This window comes from Oryctolagus cuniculus, chromosome 10 (assembly GCF_964237555.1).
Source record: "Oryctolagus cuniculus chromosome 10, mOryCun1.1, whole genome shotgun sequence".
NCBI lineage: Eukaryota > Metazoa > Chordata > Mammalia > Lagomorpha > Leporidae > Oryctolagus > Oryctolagus cuniculus.
This window is the reverse complement of record NC_091441.1, coordinates 88,127,456-88,151,501: the sequence shown is the minus strand read 5'-3', so window position 1 is coordinate 88,151,501 and position 24,046 is coordinate 88,127,456. Positions and strand designations below refer to the sequence as shown.

The following is a 24,046-nucleotide window of genomic DNA, read 5'->3' as shown; positions in this document are numbered from 1 at the left end:
ATATTCAAGCCTGTTTTTCCTCCAGGTTAGAAGCACCTTAATTTATCTCTCCCACCTGTTTTGTCAATGTGTTTTTTTTTTCCCTCAATTTGCATTTATTTCTAAACTTTGCTTGTTAATGAGTTATTGTACCAAACTTGTAACTTTTCTGGTTATTCAGTGGCTACCATTCTAGAGAGCTGAAATTATAAGCCTAGTCTTGAGCTGCCTAAATATCTGCTAAATATTACATAGCATTAGATATAAAAAATACTCTATTATTTTGTAACCCAAGAAATGCAGCCTGACGTCCAAAACAAATCTTGTTCTTTGAAAAATTTTCTTAGCCTCTGCTCCATGGTATTCTGTAGTTCTTTCATTTTTATTTTCATTTTTAGCCTTTGAGCCTATGAAGTAGAGAGAGCACAATTGAAACTGTTGAATATTACATTGGAAATAATCTTTTTATATTTTAAGGGGAAAAATGAAGTTCTGCAACAATGTGAGGAACTTTCTGCCGTGTACTTCCCCGACTACCACACATACCTTGGGTAGAGATGTTGCTGTGCAAGAATATATGGAAAATGGATCAGAGCTAATTGAGGGGGAATGCTTCAGGAAGATAGGCCATTTGGAAATTGTGTTGCCACCAAATAATTCAAATTCCCTGTATTGAAATGACTTGGAGGCACAGAGTATTAGTCTTAGTAATAAATCTATGCATTAGGTAATGCTGTTGTATATAAAACGGAAGGTATCTTTTTCATAATAATGGTCTCATTTGAATCCTGAATTTCCACCTGCAAATCCAGTTAAAATTTATGTCAGTGTAAAATTTATAGGTCTGATCTTTAATTACACCTTATCTATTGGCTTTTTGCATCCTTTTGTCTATTGATAAATCTCCTGCCCCTCCAGGGAGAAGAGCCTATCTGTTTTGTTTTGCTGTGAACAGATAGTAACACTGAAGTCTTCCATCACTTCCAGTTCCTTGTGATTAGAATTATCTAATTAGAGCCTTTTTGTCACCATTTCTGATAAATGAAGGAAATTGGGAGATGAAAGTCAAAATTACATATATATTGCTTCTTGCCAAGAAACCCAAAGAAAATTTATTATTTTGTACTCTGTGGCTCTGAGATCGGTCAGGAAGAGGCATAAAGTGGCTTGCTATTTACAGTTCATCAATTTAGAATAGTAATGCTTATAGTCAGGAGATGGGAAGTTACAGCCCTTCAGCATCTCCAGTTGCAAATGGCCATGAATGGATGAGAGGCCTAAAACTTTCCCCATTACTCAGTTAAGCAAGGACTTAAACCGTGGCATCTTTGTGAAGGGGCCACTGGTCCTGAACTTTGGTGGGCTTAAGGAGTCTCCCTTTCTTATTTCTGGAATATATTGTGCCTGGCTTTGGGAGCTTCCTCAGTCAGTGGAAAGGCTAATAGTCCAAGTTTGAGATCCAGATAGTGAACTTCTTAGGATTATTAGACCATATGGTCTGTACTGTATTTCCTCACCTCTGCCATTGTAGCGTGAAAGCTGCTGTTGGCAATCCCGTACACACTGGCTACTTATGGGCTCTGGAATTTCAATTTTCTATAACTTTTGTGTACCAGGAAATGCTCTTTTTTCCCCGATCTCCTCCTTCCCCTCCAACTCCTTCTCTCTCTCTCTCTCTCTCTCTCTCTTTTTTTTTTTTTTTTTTTTACCATTTAGAAGTACCATTCATTCTTACTTTGCAGGTGTACAAAAACAAAAAGAGTTGGGTAGGGGTCATAGGCTATAGTGTGTCATCCCTTCTTTTGGTTCAATTTTCTCTGGAATTCGGATAAGCCAGTCAGGTTTCAGAAGACTGGGCACTGGCTTGCAAGAGCCAGTGACGTCCCTTGCTAGGTGTAAAGAAGAAAATAGAAGAAGGAGGTGGATGTAAGTGATGGTACAGGCTGATTTTGACCTTGCCTTTCCCTGGAGGTGGAATAGCCTCAGCAAAGTTTTGAGGTAGCAGTGGAGAGATTCTTTGTTCCTGTTTTTGGAAAGGACTTGCGTGGAAGGAAGATGATTGAAGGGGGGTGTGTGGCAGGCAGTGGACTGGGGAGACGGGCAGGTGTTGGCTGTTCCGGGTTATCCTGTCCGGTTGTGAGTTTGCCTTTGTGTGTGTAGAGTTGGGAAAATTGTGCTGATCCTGTTATTGTTTTTTTAAAGTTAGAGCTAAAATATATTTTGTTATCTAAGAGGCAGAAACACATACATGCACACATGGAGAGGGAAAGAGGGAGAGCGAAGATACTGAGAGAGAGAGATCCTGTCTGCTGGTTCACTCCCCAAATGACTGTAAGGCCATGGCTGGGCCAGGCTGAAGCTGGGAAGTCTGTGCCGGTCTCCTGTGTGAGCTACAGGAACCCGACCCCTTGAGCCATCATGGTAGCCTCCCAGAGTCTGTCTGAGCAGGGATCTGGGACTTGGGCCCAGGCACTCTCATAGGGAATGTTGCCATCTGATCCAGCATCTTAACCCCAGGGCAAGCGCCCGCCCCATGCTGTTTGTTACTCCTGATGGTTTTAAGTCCTGATCACAGAGCAGAGCTTTGTGAGTGTCTGAGCTGTTGTTAGCCTGTTGAGAAGATACTGTTATGTGGCAGGAGTTGCTAATTTAGGGTGGCATTTTACTTTTTATTTTGGGACTAGACATTATTTCATGTTGACTCCATCACCTTGAATAGTGCAGATACTCTGTGTTTGAAGTTTTTTTAAAATTTTACTTTTATAGGTTTATGAAACAATGTCTGTGGAATCCCTGCAACGTTTGCACAGAGGACTGTTTATCTAGGAACCTGATCTGGTTCCATTGTGATCACCTGAAGATTGGTGATCTGCCTGGCTCTTCATTTGGTCTACTGTACAAAAGGAACAATGGTATTTTAGTGCAGCCATCCATAGAAGATATGCATTGGAGCGTACTGTCAGATTAGTGTTAATAATATCAAGAGTTCTTTACATCTTCAGACTTCTTTTTCCTTATACCAACATATTAAAGAAAATAACAGAATGACCTTTTTATGTATTTCATGCAGAATTACGCTGGAAAAAAATTCAGCCGTTTCAGAGTATTTCACTGGAAACATTAAAATAACTTCTTTTCTGTGAGTTTTACTCAACAAAGATGTAGATATTTTTCTGCGTTCCTTGAGGTGATGACAGCTCATGAATTTTGGAGTTTTCCCAGAACTTCAATAATTATTACACACAGAAAAAAAATCCCACTTGTTAGGTAGGTCATCCTTGCCGGAAAGGGAAATGAAAAACAAATCTGGAACAAGTCGAGAAGGAAATTTCAAGCATTTTTTTTTTTTAAAGTTGCCTGTTTTCTCTCTTCTGCCTAGAATACTTGGAGAAAAACAGGTTGTGGTCCCACCTCCACCCTTGCTTTTTAATTCTGCTTGGTTCTCTGCATCTTAAATAATCTCTAACTCGTGTTCCTTCTGTGTAGAAATAGCTTCTATAAATCAGTTTTGGGGGGAGGAGGTAATTTCTCATTAGTAGAGGAGTCCAAAATTGAAACATGCAACGACCAGAATTCCCTGCAAGAAGTGTCTGGCATTGAGCTTGCTGAAGGTCAGACAGAATTATTCTAAGAGGCATTTCTGGGTTGGCCAGGGGATACCCAGAGTCCTTTCTAGTTGTCCTGAGGCTTGATGACTTGCTCAGCTGTAAAATGGAGATAAAAAGAATACCTAGCAGGATGGTGTGAGGATTAGAGGTAATATATTTAAGCACCTGGTGTAATTTTTGGCTTCAACCCTGGAATGCAGTAGGTGTTACCCATTCGGCTCTTAATTATATGCCACCCCACTATGCTGTTCATACAAACATCTTGTTTTATAACATCCATGTCTGGGTAGGTGTGTGTCTCATTTCCCCAGCTAAATGTAGAATCCTGAGGGCAAGGATTATAAGTTATAATTCCCTCTTTCTCCTGCTGTGTGCCCGAGTATCTCGTTTTGTGCATATTCGGTGCATATTTGTCAAGTGGGCAACTGGATAGACGCGTAAATGAACTCATGCCAGAGTCTGTGCTTAGGAGCTCACTGAGGGGGATCCTGCCACAAAATTCACATAAATTAGTGGGTGATTTGCAGAAGTCTCACCGTTGGATCCTTTTAAGTAACAAGCCCCTAGTGAACTTTAGATACAATTGCATTCCTAAAATTATGTTTTCATGCCTATTTTTAAGCATGTCTGCACAGGGTAAATCAAAATACACATGCCTGCAAAGTCCGCTTTTGTTATGAGAAGAATGGAAGGCAGTGTAGGACCTCACGGTTTAGTCTTAATGTCGTCCTGTTGTTTGCCTCGCCTCTCTTAAAGGGAACTGTTTCCCTACACATGTTCTCTTCACAGCAGGGGCCTTCTGTCTGTTGGAGCGACACCACTGAGCAGGAGTCAACCTTGAACTCATGCTCTCTGGTGCCTGCCCTGCCTTGGTGCTTAGCCTCAGCCATCTCTCCTCTTCCACAGTGTCTCCTTTTATGTTCCAATTGATTTTTCTCTTCTCTACACAGCCAAAGTAAGCTACGTACAGTTTGTAAGCAGAAGTTACTTATGCCTTCACTGCACTTGTTGTTTATGGTGGCCTCATTGTTGTCTTGAGAGAGGGGCCAGAGATGCTTCTCATAGAGTTGATTGTTGGATCCCAGACTTCGAAGAGAGGCGGGAGTTTGCCAGGGTCTGAAAAGCCCTGGAGGTGTGAACTGCTCTGGTAGTGACTGAGGACTGAGAGCATAGGACATGGGACGGGAAGTCTAAAGCATCTGGTAGCATGGAGAGGTTTCAGAGAAGCATGCAATGTGCTGGAGTTAGATAGGGCTGGCCTTATAGTATTCTTCTACCAGTGACCTGTGAGTGATAGGAAGTCACTATAAGGTTTCTGGGTAGATGTGAATGACAGTTGGTTTTTTGTTGTTGTTGTTTGAGTCGCATCCCTGGTTGTAGGGTTAGGGATTAGCCAGTTGGAGGAAGAGGGCAGGATGAAAAGTGACAAGGTTGTGTCACTTTGGAGAGATCAAAGGAAAGAGCCGTGGAAATTCATTCCTGTTTGTGTATGAGAGAGAAAGCAAAGTGAACAGTCTAGGAGCTTCCCCAGGATGACTGAAGATGGCTTGGTATTTAAATTTACATGATTAAATGAGAAAAGAAGTGATGAGTTGGGAATAAAAATAACAAAGTGGGACTTGACCCTATTAAGATGGGTTAGTGTTTTATCTATCTGTTTTTTTTTTTTTTTAAGATTTATTTATTTATTTGAACGTCAGAATTACACAGAGAGAGAAGGACAGGCAGAGAGAAAGAGCTCTTCCATCCGCTGGTTCACTCCTCAGAAGGCCGCAATGACTGGAGCTGCTCCGATCTGATGCCAGGAGCCAAGAGCTTCTTCTGGGTCTCCCACATGGGTGCAGGGTCCCCAGGACTTGGGTCATAGCAGAGAGCTGGATTGGAAGTGGAGCAGCCGGAATTTGATCTGGCGTCCATATAGGATGCTGGTTTTGCAGGTGGCAGCTTTAACCAATACGCCACAGCGCTGGGCCCTCTGTGTATTTTTTTTTTAATTCATTAATTAATTTATTTGAGAGACAGTGAAAGATACAGACAGGGATCTTCTATCTGCTAGTACACTGCTCCATATATCAACAATGGCTCAATTTGGGCCAGGGCCAGATTCAGGAACTCAATGCAGGTCTCCCATGTGGGTAGCAGGGACCCAACTACCTGAGCTGTCACTTGCTGCCTCCCAGAGGGTCATTTACCAGGAATCTGGAACTAGGAGCCAGAGCCAGAGGTTGAATCCAGTTACTGTGATTTGGGACACAGGTGTCCTAACCAGCATCTTAACCAGGAGGCCAAATGCCCACCATAAGGGAGTGTTTTTTTAATATATTATTCTTACCCACACTAAACTGATATTCTGATCTGGTTATAATATTCTTTGCTCAGAATTCTCAGTCTAACTGTAGATGCAGACAAAGAAATTGCTGAGACAGACCATGCAGGAACCTAATGACTTGCATCATCTGCTGCCTCCCAGGGTCTGCATTAGCAGGAAGCTGGAGTAGGATCCAGAGCCAGGAATTGAGCCCAGCTGTTCTAATGTGGGTCACGGGCATCTTTACTGCTGGGCCAAATGCCCGTCCCTGACCATGTTTTATATGCCCTTTAGATATTTTATGCTGAGGCTGGCTCTGCTGTAGTACATTAAGCCTCCACCTGCAGCTCCGGCATGCAATGTGGGTGCCTGTTTAAATCCTGACTGTTCCAATCCCGATGTCTAATAGCCTGGGAAAGCAGTGGAGGATGGCCCGAGTGCTTGGGTCCCTGTAACCCACGTGTGAGTACTGGAAGAAACTTTTGGCTTTGGATTGGCTCAGCTGCAGTCATTGTAGCCATTTAGGGAGTGAACCCATGGATGAAAGATCTCTGTTTTTCCCTCTTTCTGTCTGTAACTCTATCAAATAAATGAAGAAAATCTTTCTAAAATTAAGATTTGTAGTCTATTTGAGTGAAACCCATGTCTGTAGTTAACCTTTGAATTTTTCAGTTCCTACCTAGATGTTTTAGGACAGCAGGGCCTTAAGGTAGGGAGCAAATTGAAGACCAAACTGTTGCTTCCCAGAGGTACTCTTTTTCTTTTATACTTGATCTGTGGTTACAGGGATGGAAAGGGTGAGAAAAAACACATATGGTCACACACTAATCGGGACTTTATGTATAAGAGAAAAATGTGTTGGCCATATGCTAGAAGGCGCTTGGAGCATGTTTCAGTACTTGGCTGAGATTGGATTTTCTTCTTCCACTGTTTGAAAGAAATTGTTCTCTCAGTTTGAAGATATTTCATTTTCCTTTTCCCCTTTTTTAAAACATACCTTTGAGTTTTCAAGTTTCTTGGCATCTTTTCTCTGGAGATGACTTCATAAGTGTTTATAAATTAATGGACTGTAATATATGAGGATACTTTAAAAAGTATATAGAAAAATGGAATTAAGTATTCTTTTGAAAAAAAAATATTAACTTACTTGAAAGGTAGAGTGACTGAGGGAGAGAGAAAGAGAGATTTTTCTCCTGCTGGTTCACTCCCAAATGTCTGCAGCAGCTGGGTCTGGGCTGGGCTGAAACCAGAAGCCAGGAACTGCATCTGAGTTTCCTGTGTGGGTGGCAGGAGCTCAAGTGTTTGGGCCATCAGCTGCTGCCTCGCAGGCTGGTTAGTGCTGGGCCGAATCAGAAGTGAGGCAGCTGGCACTCTGGTATCAGATATGGGCATCCCAAGAGGCATCTTTTTTAAAAGTTGCCAAAGTATTTAATAGAAAAATTTCTTAGTGTGGAAGAAACCTTAGACTGAAATAAGAAGAAAAATATCTTAGAGGAAAAATACACTAAGAACAAACTCACACATTTTTTTAAAAAAAGATATATTAATAGAAAATATTATAAAAGATTAAATTTCCAATAACCTAAAAACACCAAGATACCTTTTCTTAACCAGTAAATTTATCATATCCAAATATTATATCCTCATTGGTGTATATGGAAGGAAATTTGGAAACGTAGATTAAGGGCCTCATAAATAGTCAGACTTTGAATTGGTGACCCTATTTCTACATTTACCTGAAGTCCATAATCAGAGAATCCAGTAAAGAATGAACGAGATTCTCGTATTTTATTCCTAACTGTTAGAAATTGGGAGTAGCTATAATGGGTGAGTGATTAACTAGGTTTATATATATATATATATATATGTATATATATATTAGAATAAAATCTATGATGATCAGCAGTGGTAGAAATGTACACAATGCCATATGCAGTATACTTCAGATTCAATTTAGTTCACATTTTCTATGTGCATAATATAAAAACATGTTAAATGCACTTATGGTAATTTTTTTAACTTTTAATTAATTAATTTTTAATTGTTTTTATTTATTTAAAATAATTTTTAAGGTAAAGAAATTTCATGTATTTCATATACGTGGATTTATGAACACAGTGTTACATCCCACTCCACCCTCCCTTCTGCCCTCAAGTAGCATCTTACACCCCTGTTAACACCTACTCCTAGGATTAAGTTTATTTAGGTGCGGAAAAGCTTGAAATCCAATATGATTTTCTTAATTTGAGAGAGAGAGAGAGAAAAAGAGAGAGAATGAGAAAGAGAAAGAGAGCTCATATCTATTGGTTTGTTTTCCAGATACCTGCAAACCATTGGGTTCAGTTGGGATTCAGAAACCTTACAACCTTAGAACACAGTCCAGGTCTCCCTTGTGGGTGGCAACAACCCAATCACTTGAGCCATCACCACTGCCTCCCAGGGTCTTCATTAGCAGGAAGCTGGAGAGCTTGGACTTGAACCCAGGTACTCCTCTGTGTGATGTAGGCATCTTACCTGGCATTTTAACTAGTAGTCCATACATTTACCTCTTCCGTGAACTTTTTGAAGATGCCTGATATGCATGGATTTCAATTTTTTTTAAAGATTGGTTTATTGTATTTGAATGGCAGAGTTACAGAGAGAGAGGAAAACACACAGAGAGATCTTCCATATGCTGCTTCACTCCCTAAATGGCTGCATTGCCTGGGGTGGGGCCAGGCTGAAACCAGGAAGAACCAGGAGCTTCATTCTGGTTGCCCACATGGGTGGTAGTGGCCCAGGTATGTGGGCCATCATCCACTGCTGTCCCAGGTACATTAGCAGGAAGCTGGGTTGGAAGTGAAGCAGTGAAAATAAGAACAGGTGCCCATATGGGATGCCAGTGTTGTAGGCGTAGACTTAAATCATTGGAGGCAAAATAGCAGCCTCTCAAAAATTTTTGGCACCAAAATAAATTTGTCATTTAATTCTATTGCTTCATAAATATTTTGCAGCACCCTTATATAAGAGGGCATGATTACATTAACTTGGGGTTTTGGTAATCTTTGGGAAGGCTTAGTAGGAAAATGTAACATTGTTCACTGCTGTGTTGGTATCGCCTGGCACATATTAGTGATACCAATTTCAGCTGTTGCCATGATGGGCTATTTAAAGCATAGGTACATGGGAGGCTGAGAATGTAGGTTTTAAATTGACGCTGTAGGGAGGTAGGTTCATTGGAGTCTTTTTCGTGAACTTTTTGGAAATATTTCTTAAAATGTTAAGTATTGATCATCTTTCATTCAGCACTTCTGCTTTTAGGAATTTGTCTTTCAGAAACATCCATGCAAGTTCCCAAAATGACACTGTGTTTAGCAGCCTAAATGACCAGCAGTGACTGGGGTAATTACAGTACATCTAACAAAATGCTTGCCTGTCATCCACCAAAATGAAGTGTGTTGAGCTATAAGGCGTTTTAAGATAATATGAGTAATATTGTCACATTAATGAATAAAACTGAGGGACATAGAGACTACACACAAATTAATTGTGATTATCCATTGAGACATGAAAGATATTGCCTTTTTATATTTATATATCTATGCTTTTTAAGTATCTTATAGAAGTGTATCTAGACTATTTCAATTTATTATTATTAGTATAGGCATAGTATTCTAGAGATTAATTTATTTCAAAGACAGAGTGACAGGGAGAGAGGTAGACAGAGAGAGAGAAAGAGGGAGAGAGAAAGCTATTGATTCACTACCCACATGGCCACAACATCCAGAACTAGACCATGCTAAAGCTAGGACCCAGGAGCTCCATCTTTCCAACATGGCTGGAGGGTCCGAGTGATTAGACCTTCACTGCCTTCCCAGGCTTATTAACAGGAAGTGGGATGAGCAGTGGAGCAACCAGGGTTCACTAGCACTCTGATTTAGGATGCTGATGTCACAGTGGTGCTTAACCAACTTTACCACAATGCCAGCTCCCAAGCCATAAAATTTTCAAAAATGATCCTTTTATTTTAAAATAAGTGACTGAATTCTTTCAAATTCAGGTAGTTCTCTTTGTAACAGTTTGAGGGGGAAAGAAAGAGAAAAAAAACCTAAAATGAAACCAGAAGGAAAGGAAAATCCTTTTTGTTTTCTTAATTGGCTGTAGCTAAACTTTTTAGGTGAAACATTTTCACTGGCATTTCAAATTTTATAAAATGCTGATATGAACCATGCAGAAACTAATGAACTGATATTGACTTAGTTTGAAAATGAACATGAAGATTTATTGAGTAAAGCAGTAAATATTGACCCAGGCATAGATAAGGTCAATATTTACTTTGACATCACATAAATCCTAATATTCATTAATCTATAAATTTTGAGGGTCTACATAAGGCATACAGAGAGTTATATATAAGTATATATTTTTCATATCTGTGATAGATCAAAGTCAAACACCTTTTTTTCCCACTGGTCATAAATTTGAAAGGATGATGTTCTCTTCTTTGAAGCCAGTTTCTTGGGGAGAAAGATGAGGGGGAGTGTGGGTAGGTGGAAGGACATGAGTAATTTAAAGGTTCAACGGAAGAATATACCTAATAAAAATGCATGCCTAATAATCACGGAGTGATGATTTTTTTCATGTGCTTTGTGATTTACTTAAAGGCTACAGGTCTTCCTTTCTAGAGTTACAAAATGTATTCATTTATTATATCTGATTTGGTACAGAAAACACACTTTGTGATGATAGAAAACAGGAACATTCTGTCTTTCCCTCTGGATATTGTTAAGCTGTGTTATATGGAATTTGCTTTCACACACAAAAAATACACTTGGTGTCTGTCAAGTTGAGCTACACTTCACTGGCCTTTCTCTGGTTTTACTGAGTTGCTGTGTGCTCTCGTTCCTTATCTTGTCTAATTTCTGGTATGGTGGTCTTGGTAGCAATATGAAAGCAAAGCAGGACAAATGCCTGGACCTCAGCCACCCACATGGGAGTCTGGGATGAAGCTCCTGGCTCTTGGCTTCGACCTGGCTCAGCCCTGGCCGTTGTGGTGATCTGGGGAGTGAACCAGTGGATGGAAGATCTCTCTCTCCCTTTCTCTCTTTAACTTTGACTTTCAAAGACATAAATCTTTTTAAGAAATTGAAAAAAAAAAAAAAAGGACAAAGGGGCAGTTAGCCTATTGTGTAGGATGCCGGTGTCCCACGCCAGTGTACCTGGGTTCATTTCCTGGCTTTGACTACTACTGCAGCTTCCTGTAAATGCAAATCCTTGGAGGGTCCTGTGTGGCCCAAATGGCTTTGACCTTGCCACCCACATGAGAGACCTGAATTGAATTCTTTTCCCCTCACTTTGGCCTCAGTTCCTCCTTGGCTGTTGTAGGCCTTTGAAAGATGAAGGGAGTGCCCATTTGTTCTCTCTCTTTCCTTTCTCTGCCTCTCTCATTCTGCAAATAAATTTAAAAACAAAGAAAAGGAGCCCTGCTTCCCTGGAATGTGGATTTTTGATATTGCCATAATGTAGCTCATAAAAGTGTTGCATGTATGCTTTAAGATTGAATTTTCTCCTTTTACTGAAGTGTAGAACCTAACTTGGTCTAACAGTAATCTTATACCTGAGCAAAAGCCTTTTGTCTTGTTTCTAGTTCCCCTGGAGTGTTCTTTGAGTGGGAATTTGCCCTGTTGGTCTTTAGTTGTGTGTTGGCTGGTCCCAAAATTACCTCCCCTCCATCTCACATCTGGTAACCTTTTTTTTTCTTAAGATTTATTTATTTACTTGAAAGGCAGAGTTACAGAGAAAGAGGGAGAGACACTGAGAGAGATCTTCCATCCGCTGGTTCACTCCCAAGAAGGCCATGATAGCCAGCACTGGAGCAGGCTGAAGCCGGCAGCCAGGAGCTTCTTTGAGATCTCCCACATTGGTGGCAGGAGCCCAAACCCATGGGGCATCCTCTGCTGCTTCTCCCAGGCCATCAACAGGGAGCCGTATCAGAAGCGGAGCAGCCAGGACATGAACCGGCGCCTATATGAGATGCTGGCATTGCAGGTGGCGCCTTTACCCACTCTTCCACAATGCTGGCTTCTATCTGGTAATCTTGTGTGACCATACTGAAATCAACAATGTTAAGGCTAGTGTCTCTTTGTGTTGATCTTTCTTGTGATCAAAACCTGTGCTATGTTTTGTTTACTTTAAACCCCATTTTTATTGTGTAAATAAGATCATATGCTGGTTAAAAATATATCTCTATGTATGTACATAATGTAAAAATTGCCTTCTTGAGAAATGTGTTCTAGTAGTTTGAGATATCTTCACTTTCCATTAATATTACTATATCTATCAACGTTTTTCCTGAGTGTAGGATGGACTATGATTTTGTGTCATGTGAAAAATGACTATTGTGATACAAGGATTTGGCTTTCACATAATAAAGTCGTTCCTTCTTGAGTAGTTTTTTAATCAAGAAGAGTCTCCCATTTTGGCACAGATCAGTCTTTCACACTTCCTTACACTTCCTAGCATCTCGTATCAGTAGAGATAGGACTTGGCCTCAGAGTCGTCATCTGAGTATCATAATTCAGTCTTGTGGGTTTCTTTATTTCCTGGTACCCCTCATGTCTGTGAGGCCATTCTAGTTTTCCCTGTTGGTGTGCTAAGTTACAATTAAATTCTATTTTGGGGCTGTCTTGGGGGTGCAGTGGGTTAAGCAGTCACTGGCATTCCCTATCAGATCTCCAGCTCTGCTTTTGATGCAGCTCTTTGCCGATGGGCCTGTGAAATAGTGGAAAATGCCCAAGTGTTTCGGCTGCTCCCAGGTTCCAGGCTCCTGGCACTGGTCTTGCCCAGTCCTGCCGTTGTGGCCATTTGGGGAGTGAACCAGGGGAGGGCAGATCCCTCTCCATCTCCCTGTCACTGTGCCTTTCAAATAAATGAAATAAATCTTTAAAGAATTATATTTAAGATTTTATAAAAGGTCAATCAATTTAAAGAAAAATTCTAAGCAATAGTGTAGCTGGTATTCCAGTATGGCAAAGAAAGCCATCTTTTGTATCGCTGACTTGGAAGGATTGAAAAGCTTTTCATTATAGGTCATAAAATCAAACTATGTCTGTGATGTGAAAAATTACAAAGGATATAGAATTCTTGAAGGGGTTGAGAAATTAAGGAATATATTTAGTGTCTAGGCTTATTGTAAGTGCTGATTGTGCTACAGTGATCTCAATTATCAAAAATCCCAAAATGCACACTAATCCAAGCCTCCTGAATTCTCCCTTTGTCACCACCCCGCAAACCCCTTCCTGTATGTTGAGTTCTTCCAAGGATCCTAGAATGAACCTCTACATCCATTCTCCACCATCCATTAGGATGGGTTATGATCTCCGATTTGCTAAATGTTTTAATTTCAGAGATGGATGGGTCTGAGCTGGCGGTGTCTTAGGATCTGTTTTGTGCTCTGCCACCCACTTCCTGCATTGAGTTGATCTTGAGATTGTCCCTGGGTTTGGGAAGCCGCTTGATCCAGGTTTCCTGTTTATGTAATCCTCATTCTCCCAGTCCAAAGAACATTCCCCAGGAGCAGAGCAAGCTCCTCTTGTAGCTACAGGAAAGCTTGCTGCTCCCAAAGACATCGTGCAGTAGTTCTGCCCCAATTATCGTTGGCTTGCTCCTAAAACCCATTTATGCCTCCCTAGTTCTGAGTGTCAGGACAGTGCTAGCAGGGGTGCATACTATTATTACTCTCGGAAGTGATTGGTTGTTGAGCATTTTAGCAGGAAAAAATGAAATTTGAGCCTCGACGAGGCTGCATGCACAGAGATGAGCAAAGCCATCTTTAGCTTGTTTCTGTGTCTGGGGCTCGCTGTGATAATGGGAGGTATTTTCTTCTCACTGTTGTTAAGTACATGGCCCATGCTCTCCTCTTAGGGAGTGATTTTGACACTTTCTGAAGGTCCTGTGGCTTTTACATTCTGACACCACCTCCTAATGAGCCTTCTTTTAACATCCTTTTCGGGTGCGGATTGCCCTTTCTCTCACCATCCACTAGGGTGTGAAAAGCAAGTTTCCACACTCCTGGGCCACTGGGCTGCTTACCTGCTGTGCCAGAAGGAATTCGCTTCCTCCATGTGCTGTGAGTATACCTTAGCTAGCAGTAAGATCCGGATTTCTCTCCAGAATTTCTGCAGAAGTCATTTTCAGGAGCATGTTTGAGCATAATAAGGTTTCTTTTTCTTTAATCACTTGCGATGTTTTAGATGCACAAAAATACCCCTTGGACAGGATGGCTTCATAAAAAGGGTGGCTCATCAACCTCACATACCACAGGATACCTCTGGATGCATTTTTGTGCCCTGCCATCTGTCAGAAGTGCTCCTCTTGTTTATGCTTTGCCTGATTAATGGGGAGCTTAGTCCTCAGCCTCCGTTTTCTCATGGTGTACTACCGGCTTCAGAAGTTCCAGAAGTCAAATGCTGGGAGGGAGGGAGGGAGGGAGGGAAGGAGCGAGGGAGGAGAGAGAGAGTGCGCGTGTGAGGGAGAGAGGAAGCAGAAAGGGTCTCTTTCTTGTGCTGTGTTTAGAAGCAAGTAAGATATTCCTCAAAGCATCCTACTCCTTGGCCATTCAACCTTTGTATTTTGTTGAGTCACTGGGGAAAAAAAATAGAATTAGCATGGCAGGCATAAATGAAGCAGGATTTAGCCTGCAGGAATGGCTATTAGATAATAAGCGCTTGGTGGGCTGCTACTCTTGTCAACATTTCCTAATCTCAAAGGCTGAACCATACCATGGCACTTAATAATGAAGGAAATTACAGAAAAGAAATTTACTTGCTTTTGCAAGAAAATTTGAATTCAGAAGGCTGACAGTGTTGCAAATAAGATAGTAAATTTCTATGAGCATAGAGTCCTTTATAGTATTAAGAACTGCCCTATCCATTTCTGTAGCTACTAATCAGATGAGGCTATTTAATTACAATAATTAAAATTGAATCAAATTAATAATTCAATCTCTCAGTTTCACACTCTCCAGATTTCAAGTCTCAGTCACTGTGGGTGGCTTGTGGCTTTCTTTTTGTACTGCTTAGATACATAGTATTTCCTTCCATGTAGAAAGGTCGGTGGGACAGTGCTGTTGACGGGATGTGGACATTAAGAGAGGAACTAGCACGTCGCACATAATGAGCATGGACTGTATCCCAGGCCCAGGGCTAATTGTTCTGTCTGTCTCTAACTGGTGTCCATACCAATCCCTGAGATAGGCCCACCCCTCTTGCTGAAGGGGAGAAGTTGTTTTGGGGGAGACAGCTTCCTAGAGATCTCTGCTGAGTGCTGCCCTGTGTCTGCCAGCCCTGTACTCCCATCCACTGATGCTGGGTTGGGGGACAATGTGCTACTTGCAAATGTTCTCTTAAGTGGGAGGCGTGCGGTATGGATGTTGATTTAAGAGCTTTCTGAAATGCTTGCATTTTGTCCCATGTGGATAAGTCTCTGGACTCCAGGAAGGTCCCACATAGACCCTCCTTCCCTTTGGGTGACTTGGAGACTTGAGCCAAGACATAACTCCTTGAGCCTTATTTTTGTATAAGTTCTGTATCTTTGGCTAAATAGATCAGTGTCTTATAGTGATTAAGCTGTGTGTGTGTGTGTGTGTGTGTGTGTGTGTGTGTGTGTATGAGAGAGAGAGAGGGAGAGAGGGAGAGAGAGAGAGAGAGAGAGATGGGAAGGACTGGCTACTTCCTCTCTTGCCAGTCTTCTTTCATTGAGAGTCATTTGCTGCAAGAGTATTTATCAATCCCTGTCCAGGTGGGCAACTCAGTTCCAAACAACGAAGAATAAAACGTAAGAGAGGTTTGCAAAATGCTCATGGAAATTGATTACCATGAAAAAAACTATCCATGGATTTCAAAAATTTTTAAGATACATTCATCTTTTAATTCCATTTTCTAACTTTTTGAAGTGCCCTTGTATGCAGTTTTTTTCCCCCTTTGTGGTATGGAAATAGACAATGAAGCAGGCTCAAAATAGTAAGTCATGTCATCACATCAGTGCCAAAGGGAATGATGGAGGAGACGGAGCTGCTCTTTTAGACTGGGAAGACATCTCTGATGAGGTTTTATTTGAGCGGAGACCTGAATATAATGAAATACCAAACTCTGTGGGTATGTGGGGTATGCATTCCAGGCAGAGAGAAGAGGAGGGGCCCAGAAAACCCAGAAAGTTAAATGATGGCTGTAAAATCACTCTGCTAGCTTCCTTTTGGCAACTTCTGGCCCATTATTCTTTATAGGGATACATTTTCCATGGTGCTAGAGAAGTCCTTTCTCCTGGGGACTGATGTGCTCCATTAGAGGACATTTGACAAGGTCTGAAGATGCTCTCTTAGTGGTCACAGTTGGTGGTAGCTAGTTGGGTGGGCAACTGACATGTAGTGGATTGAAGCCCAGGATGCTGTGCAGTATCTCACACTGCACAGAACAAAGAATGACCTGGCCTTCAATGCCAACACTGCCAGTGCTGGGAAACCCTGCGCTAGACACTCACCAGAGTGCATTGCCTTTCTGTAGCTGGTCGCTGTCATGCCTTGCAGGCCAGTCACTGATGCAGATCCTTGGTTGCATGAGTACTCTATCGTGCTAGCTGTGACGTGTAGGATAGTGGAGGTATCAGAGAATCCAGTGAGTAGCATGATGTTCAGCCTTCCTTGGGGGACTGGAGAGAAGTAGTAGAAAATTTGGCAAGTTGACCATTCTGTAATCATGGGAATGAAGTCATCATGGAATGGCAGGAGGCATTTGGTGCAGCATTTAAGACTCTACTTGGGATGCCACTGTGTTGGAGTGCCTGGCTTTGAGTGCTTCTGATCCCAGCTCCTGCTAGTGTGCACCCTGGGAGGCAGCAGGTCATGACTCAGGTCCCTGGGTCTCTGTGACCTAGACTGAGTTCCTTGTTCCTGAGTGAAGTCTGGCTATGATGGGCATTTGGGAAAATCTCTGTCTCTCTACCTGTAAAATAAAATAAAATGAAATAAAAAATTAAAAAAGAAGAAGACCAGAACTTAAAAAAAATAAAATAAAACCATAGTAGAAGGAATCACACTTCTGGTCATGGTGCAGTACTTACCTCTTATTATACATGAAGGTGATGAATGATGCTGTGCTGCAGTAGGTAGGTGATGAGGTAGCTCTTATTTTAATTTATTTAAAAATTTTAAAAATTTATTTGTTTGTAAGAGAGAGAGAGAGAGAGAGAGAGAGGCAGGCAGAGACAGAGATATAGAAAGATCTCCCATCTGTTGATCCACTTCCCAAATGCCTGCCACAGCCCTATCTGGACAAGGCTGAAGCCAGAAGCTAGGAATTCTATCCAGACCTCCCCCGTGGACAGCAGGGACCCATATGTTTGAGCCATGCCCTGCTGCTTTCCAGGTTATGTGTAAGCAGGACTTTGGAATTTAGAGTGGAGCCAAGACTTGAACCCAGGCACTCCCATAAGACCAGCATCAGGAGCTGCACCAAAGGGTTGCCCCTTGCATTTCTTCTTATTTTTGTGAGCATTCCACGTGTCAATTCTTTAACATAAGAAGCTCTCATGAAATAAGATCCATCTTAGTATTGCTGCCTGCCAATGACCTTGAAGAATGAATTGGCCAAGCCACTGCAGTACCGTGAGAAAATGTGCAGTTATCCAGTTGTAAGCCTTAACAAGTCACTTCAGGGCTGGGCAGGGAATAGCACAGTTTCTTATGTGATTTCCTTTAACAAAGGGAGCAGAAGGGAAAATAGAGCCTTGCATGGTGACTGACAGGCCTTTGTGATGCAGGTGTTTCAAGTGTCAGCACCTTAATACCGACAGGGGTTATGTAAGTGCTGTAGTAATGACCACAGGTTCCTCCTAGAATAGATTCCATACCACTGTGTAGAGATTAAACAACAGGTTCATTGTAGCAGAATGCAAATGCACGCGTATTTGTTTCCACAAATCCTGCTAGCCTGACCTTTGCACAAAGCAGGTGGTCACTGTGTGCTTGCTCTGCCCTCTGCCCTCTTGTAGGTGTGTGAATATAAAGATGGGTTCATCAGCTCTCTGTCTTCAAGGAGCTCAGAATCTTTGAAACCAGAATGTTAATGTCAATGACAGCCCCTGACGTTGTGGGTTAAACACACCTCTGTCTGCTGTGATTGTTTTCATACTCTTCTTATATGTCTACAAAGAATTTGAAAGATGTAGGGTCATTCATATTCTAGGCCTGTCCAGAAATGCTCTTTCTATAAATCAGAATGATAACACCTAAGTAATGCATTGACATGGCCACTTAAATTGTGCTGCTTTTCCTACGTCCTCCATTCCTGCAACTGCAAGCTCAAATCCTGAAGCTTGTTGATGGTGAAGGTTGTATGGAAAGCACATTTTTACTCCAAGAAGTGCTGGTGTTATTTTCATATCCTTTCCTCTCCTGGATTTCTTCTTAATCCCAGGGTAATCCTGACAGTTTCTTCCATCCCTGCTGTTGACAGGAAACTTTTTGGTGGGCATACTTGTTCTTTTAAGTGTTTTCCTCTAAATTTTTAGCCTACCATCTGTGATCCAGCCCACATTTTCTAGATATGAAAGGAGTAGAATTGGGATCTCAGAATTATGAAAGGAGTGGAATTGGGATCTTAGAATTCTCTGGTGGATATAAAGACTGCATTATAAAAAGGAAAATGTGTCGACATCATTCTTACATTGAAATATTTTAATTAAAATTGCTTGTTATAAAATAGCAATTGATTACTAAAACACTTTACTTGGCCAATAGAAGAATTGCTAAAATGCATTAGTTTTAGTAATGATTTTTAGTGGCAAGAAAGCTACTGTGTACATTTGCTCTGTTTCTTTTTGGCTTATTTAAATATGTAATGATTTTCTTCTAGTAGATAAATTTTCCTAATTTTCTGCATGTAGACAACCAAAAATGCAAGATTCCCATTTATATCAAGGTAGTTCCAACAGAGAACTGCCTTTTACAGAATCTCGTTTCATAGACTAGACTAGTAAGAGCATTTAAAGTTTTCTTTCATATTAATTGCTTGACATTTAGATATTTTAACTTATTTTAGTAAGCTAAATACAGTTATAGTATAAGAGGTTGAAAATATATGTTTTCAGTATTCAAAGACCTATCAGTGGGCTAGAGCATGCTTAAAATGCAAGTTAAGTTGAATATTTGATGTTTTATTTTGAGTACTCAGAACAGAATAGATTTATGCACTAGGAGGCCAGGAAATATAATAATTAGAAATATATTAATTGATTTTAGATTTTTGTAGAATACCAGTCATAAATACAGTTATTAGAATTCATGTTTATGGACTTGGAATTTGATCGAGACAGAGAGTTATTCATCAAAAAAGCCTTCAGTGCTACCATTTATCACAACTAATCGTGAATTTATATCTCTGTAACTCACAGGTGTGATGTATGCCTTTTTGTGGTAGGGACATTTACAACAGGAATTAATTTCAGACTTTGGGAGACTTTTACAACCGTTTTAACTGTTCGCTACCTAGAGATTTACATAATTTTACTGATTTCCTGGCGCTAGCCCCTGGGAGCAGAGTTTTTCTGCACAGGAAGAAATCATCAATATTGCATTGCTGTGGCCCTGTTCTCTGGCCACGCCCGTTCTGATCCTCCATGTGGGAATCCCTGGGCGCGCGTGGTGGCTCAGAGAATGTCTTCCCCAAGTCCCAGTTGTAACGTGAGTTGAGCAGGCTGTTCCTGGGCTTTGTGTGGGAGGAGAGTTCTGTGGCCCAAAGATGATTGAGATAAAGGCAGTATTGAAGTTGACTTCACTGCAGGACTTCTCAGAGCCTTGTGTGCCCTTAATAAAGAATGGGAAACTCACTTTCACTATGCACTCACATTCTGCTAGGGAGGGGCCTAATGAGAAAAGGAGAAGATGGCTGGGGTGGGGGTGGGGGAGAGTGTGTTTCCGGGAAGGCCGGGGTTGATCCATTTGCTACCGGCCTTGGGTGGGCTGTGTGGTGCTGTAGAGTGCCGTGATGATGGGGACACGTCAGTCTGAAAGATGAGCTGCACGTCCCTCACACACCTATGATGAAGTAGTCAAAGGAAAAACGATGCCACTGTACATCAGAAATATTTACCTCCTTCTTCCTTATTTAAAGGGAAGAGAGCATTTTATATGAAGAGATTCCTTGGGGGACCATACACCTTTTAGGTTCCTCTGATGAAACTGTGTATCCAAGGCACCATCCATGGGAATCTTGAGCAGAAATGACTCCTGTGGAGGTTTATGGGAGTGTGTTGTGTGTAACAGCTTCCTTAAGAGGATGATGGTATATGAGAGTGTGGGATGATTTTATTGCATGTTGAATTTGGGAGTAATAGAATTGTCAACCTCAGAGGACTAGGATGCAAAGAATAAGCTCCCTCAAGAACTGAATTTTGTTATTACACCCGACTACGTGTGTTTGGCTCTCAACAGTAAAGGTACAGTTCAGAAATTAAGTTTTTAAAACAAAGAAGAAAGAACTGGACTTGGAGAATATGGGACGTGATTCTCTCATTGTTGTTTCCTTCTGACTATAGCACATCCTCCACTTGGGACGATTAAATATCATTCCACATGATTCCATGTGGCCCCTGGGGGCTGGGTCACTCTTGGCTGAAATCCGCTGCTGTAGAGCATGAAGAAATAATTATAACAGGTAGTAATAGTACAGAACACTGCACAGGGATGCAGCTGACAAATTTGACCAGGGTATCGGACCTGACAGAATTATTTAGGTTAATTCTTTATTTTGAATGTCAGAGTTAGACAGAGAGAGGCAAAGACAGAGAGAGATAAGGGATAGAGTGAGGGAGAAAGAGACAGAGACACAGAGAATCTTCATCCGCTAGTTCATTCTACAGATGGCTGCAATGCCCAGTGCTGGGCCAGGCTGAAGCCTGGAGCCAGGACCTTCTTCTGGGTCTCCCATGTGGGTGCAGGAGCCCAGGTACTTTGGGCCATGCTCCTGCCTCTTTGCCTCAGGAACATTGGCAGGCAGCTGGATTGGAAATAGAACAACCAGGACTTGAACTTACGCCCACATGGGATGCTGGTACTTCGGGCAGTGGCTTTACTTGCTCTATCACAATGCCGGCCTCTTTCAGCTGATTTAAAAGCTTCCTTATCACATGTGTAACTGTGAGTATAGCATTTCGGCCACAGAAGGGCGCAGGGACACAGGCAGAGAATCTGGGGCAGTTTCCTCCTTTTACAGAGGACGAAAGCTGATCTTGCAACATCGGATTCAGAGGGGACCAGAGCACCACAAACAAAAGAGAAACAAAGAGAGCTGCAGGACACCACCCTGAGCCAGACTCTTTTTTCTAAAGATGAGAATTCTTTTTTAATATAATTGTTAAAATGTATTTGAAAGAGAGAAAGAAGAAAAAGTTCTTTTACCTGCTGGGTCAGGCAGAAGCTGGGAGCCGGGTGCTCTCTCTGCATCTCCCAGTTGGGTGGCAGGGCTTCAGGCTCTTGAGCTGCCCTCTGGTGCCCCAGGTGCATCAGCAGGAAGTGGGATTGGGAGCGGTGGCAGGACTCCATCTCAGGCGCTCGGCTAGGGCACTCAGGCATCCCAAGCTTTTAAATTCTGTTTGGTGGGATTTTCTTCCTTCCTCCTTGACTTCCCCAGATGGAGAGGAGTCCTCCCTTCTGGGCCTGGTTTCTGTCTTGAGCATGCTCCACACCAATGTCCAGTTGTGCCTCCTTTTTTCTCCTTTTAGAAAAGGTGGGCTGGGTTGGCATGACAAGGGTAGGGTTGCTCTTTCTGCCTTTTCACTGAACTGTGCCTTTTTTAAAAATTAAAACACAGCGAGGCAGCCCTGTGGTGTAGCAGGTTAAGCCTCCATCTGCAGCACTGGCATCCCAAATGGGCCCCTAGTTAGAGTCCTGGCCACTCTTCCCTATACCCTTTGATCTGTGCCTTTTCAGGTTTAATTATTTCTCCATCACAAAGAATGGGAGAAAAGAATGGAACAGCTTCATAGTAGACTGAAAATCAGTGAGTTGATCAACCACGAAAGAACTGCCTTTATATACAAAGACAGCATTGAAAACCTCAGATGTTGGTTTGCTGAGCTTAACACCAAAACATGCATGCTGGTACACATCGTAGCCAGGCTACTTGTTGAGGGCTGATGTAGGGAACAGTGGTGATAGGTTTGTGTTTAAGGGGATTGAATGTACCCTGTGGAATATTTTTAAGGGTGTCTAACAAATGTAGTCAGATGGAAGTTATTCAACAACGCAGAGCAAAAACCTTTACTATGGCAATTACTCGTTAGAGAGAGGAGGTAGAATATTTGAGAAATGAAAATGATCTGTTGGTTTGCTTGCTTTCTTACATGTTGTTCGTAGATTTGAAAGCTTTTTTTTTTTTTTTTTTTTGTGCTGGACTTGAAGAAGAAGAGGGAGTGGACTACAGGGTAGTACCTAACTACTGATTAGTGATGGCAAAGTGGAGAACATACTGGAATGTTCCAGGATGCCATGGGTTTGAATGACTGAAACATGTTGGCAGAATGAGAAACTCTGGGACTGATTGCGGTCACTGGATAAACAGTAATTCGTTGAGCACTTCCTCTGTGTTCAAGAGTTGTAGGTGAATAGTGTCTTGTCATTCTTCCCATCAGTCCCCAAAGCAGGGTACAATTATTGCTGCTGTTGTATAGGGGAGAAAGTCAAGGGTTAACAGAGTTGAGTAACTAGCCCCAAGCGCTCTGCTGTATCCTGAGAGCATAAAAAAAGAGTCTCACATATATGTGTGCTTAGCCCTGTCCTCCAAAAAAAAATTTTTTTTCAGGAGCAGAAGTCTTCAAAGCTTCTACCTGCTTATCCAGCTATCTCAGATCTGGGGAATGTCTAAGAGACTGTAGTCCTTCCCCCAAAGCATCATGTTGAAGGAAGATTTTTATAAAAAATGAAATTCCTTCCCAACGGCAAAGTGTTAGTGAGTTTGGTGACCGAGGGGTTCCCCGAGTGTGAGATATTCATGCTCAGTCTGACTGTGGCACTGGGACGTTTTGTGTGCCTGGGATGAGGCTATGTTTATTCATTGGTGGTTTTTGTGAGTGACCCTGTGCATACTTTAATCCTCTGTTTGGATTCAGCTTGGTGACTTGTGTCAGTAATGTAAGAGTTGGTACTGATGCTATTGCATGGGAGTCCAAATAATTTACAGATGATGTCAGATCAGCTGCAGCCTAACTAGAGCAGCACCGATGGCAATCAGGGATGCGTGGATTCTGGCAGCTTCTGTTGGGTGCAAATCTCAAGTCTGTTCTAGTTTGCTTTCTATTTAAAAGGCTGAGCGTGTCTTGAGCACTCTCTTAGGAGGTTCTGATGTGAAAATCGTTGTTTTATAATTGGGTGGTGTTAAAATCATTGTCAGTTATAATCAGCATAGGAGGATGTGGCGTGGATCTGTGTAGGTAGGCAAAGCTTGGTGAAGGTTGCTTGCCTGCTGGTATCTGCCTCACCTGGACTCGGTCAGGGGCAAGACTGGAGAGATGAAGGAATTTATGACCCAGGAGGGTCATTAACATGGACATACTTTGTGGGCCATAAGGGTGAGACCAGTAGTGACAAATCTGTTTCTACATAGTCAGACATGGCAGATGGTCATGGAGTGACCTGTTAACCATGTCTTCATTCTGATAAAAGTCTTCTGTAATAGTCAAAGCTCTGGAGTTATGTGATCTCAACAATATCTTGACTGTCAGCTCTAAATTTCTGGAGTTTCTGGTACCAGTTATATGTAGCCTTTAGTTTGATCTCCATTTCCATTGCAGTGCCTGCCATGTGGAAGGAACATTTTCATTCATTCATTCATTCATGCATGCACCAAATGCTTGTTAGCTGTTCCCGGCACGGTGGCTCTAAATGTGACCCATCTGATTGCTCTTCCCATGAGACCCACCTTATTATTATTTTTTTCTTTTTAAAGATTTTTTTATTTATTTGAAAGGCAGAGACAGAGAGATTGATCTTCCACCTGCTGATTCACTCCATAAGTTATCACAACAGCCAAAGGCTGTGCCAGACAGAAGCCAGGAGCCTGGAACTCCATCTGGCACTTAGAGTATGTTCTGCCACCTTCCCAGGCACATTAGCAGGGAGCTG

The 24,046-nt window shown here is 41.8% G+C and overlaps 1 protein-coding gene across 4 annotated transcripts in view; it reads left to right on the top strand.

The window, feature by feature from the left end:
• Positions 1-24,046, top strand: part of PTPRG (protein tyrosine phosphatase receptor type G) — a 774,814-nt gene that overhangs the window by 211,803 nt on the left and 538,965 nt on the right. The window lies entirely within an intron of this gene.